The following is a 1,742-nucleotide window of genomic DNA, read 5'->3' on the forward strand; positions in this document are numbered from 1 at the left end:
CTCCGCCTCGAGCAGGTTGGTCGGCATCGCCGGGTGGGTGCCGTCGGCGATGGCGGCCTGCCACTCCTTGACGACGCCCTTCTCGAAGAGGCCGAGGAAGTCGTACGCGTACGTGGTGCCGATCCGGCGCGCGACCGCCCTGCGAGAGCACGGGGGGGCGGAGGAGCCGGGTGGTGTGGGGTGGTGTGGGGTGGGGTACTGTGGGGGTAGGGGACCGCACCTTTGTGTCCGACTGGAAGATGATGCGGTCGATCTTGCCCGACGTCGGCTTGAAGCCCTCGTCGGGGTTCTCCGCCGTGATGCGCGCGGCGATGACGTGCTTCGGGTACTCTGACGACGGCTTGAAGTAGTCGAGGTTGAACTCGCCGATGCCGTCGTAGTCCTCGTCGTAGAAGGCGCGCACCTTGGGGGGCGGCAGGGGGGCGCTAGATTGCCCGAGATTTGCCCGAGATTACTGCCAAGCGAGGCCATCGAGATGGCGGCGGAGGGGGGCGGCAGACGACTGAACCATTCAAGCGGCCCGCGGTGCTAAGCGGTGTCCTGGCGCGCCTCGACAAACTCGTTGGCGCGGCGGATAAACTCGGCGTTGGCGGCGAGGTCCTCCGCCGAGGCCATCACGATGAACTCGATCGCGTTCTCGTCGCCAAACGTCTTGTAGGCCCACTTGCGGATCGACATGATGGTCTTTGTTGCCGCCATGCCGTTGTTGGCAATCAGCACGCGGCGGATGAGCGTGTCACCGCCCCGCTCGCGAATGTACGAGTTCATTCGCTCCTCGAGGTCGGCCTGGTACGTGGCCGCAGTCGACAGCGGCTCCGCCACCGCGCGGACCGAGGAGATGCCTGCGTGTCGTGACGACGGCGTTGGTCGACCGCCGGCCGTGCAGAGGCTCGCATGCGCGGGAGCGGGCGGCGGGCACCGCTGCGCGACGTTGCATCGGCCGGCGTGCGCAGCACCGCCGGCGAGGCTGCGGCGCCCGGCTTGGAGGCCACCGGGCTCCGGAAGGGACCCCACGAGAGTGCGCTGGCGCCGGCGAGGCCCGCCAGCAGCAGGGGCCAGTTGCCCTGCGGGGAGGGAGGGGCGCGGGGTAGGGGGAGAGGCCGGAGGGCGGCGACCGGCAGCGTTGTGCCGTCTGCGGGCGGGCGGGGGCGCGAGCTTGTGGACGGCAGGACATTACCCTCATGGAGCTCAGGCCCAGCTCGCGTGCTCGAGAAGCGGATCGGCCGAACGATTCTCCACAAAGAATTCTTAAAGCGCCAGATTCCGGGTCGCTCATATACTCAACAAAAGCCTCTCTCACATCCATCCAAAAAGACTACCAGCGTCTGCTGTACTGGTACGGATCGTCGAGACCAAAGCGTACCCGCGGGAATGGAATGACTGGATTGCGATGCTAGCGATGAAGCCGGGGGAGGACCCTTCAATTGCCCCCTTCCGAGCTGCTGCCGTCGCTGTCGTGATCCCGCTTGTGCTTCTTACGGTTGCGCTTGCGTTCGGCGCTCTTCTCCTTCTTGTCCTTGCGATGCTTCATCGATGTGTATCGCGCGCCTTGCGGTGATGACGAGCTCTCGCCAATCATGGGAATCGAGCGCTTAGCGCACGGCAGATCACGGCCGATCGAAGCTTCAAGTTTCGCGTCGAGTCCGATTTGCGGTTTTCACGCTTCACGAACGTTGTCGTGAACACATCATGGGGCTGGGGGCTCCGTATCTCATCATATCCACGTGTATCTCCTGGTATAT

At 65.0% G+C, this 1,742-nt stretch overlaps 1 protein-coding gene across 1 annotated transcript in view; it reads right to left on the bottom strand.

Annotated features, from left to right (window-relative positions):
- The window catches only part of ACC-2 (acetyl-CoA carboxylase), an 11,003-nt gene that overhangs the window by 7,493 nt on the left and 1,768 nt on the right, over window positions 1-1,742 (bottom strand). The gene's annotated exons all lie outside the window — the stretch shown is intronic.

This window comes from Emiliania huxleyi, assembly GCF_000372725.1.
Source record: "Emiliania huxleyi CCMP1516 chromosome Unknown EMIHUscaffold_138, whole genome shotgun sequence".
NCBI lineage: Eukaryota > Haptophyta > Isochrysidales > Noelaerhabdaceae > Emiliania > Emiliania huxleyi.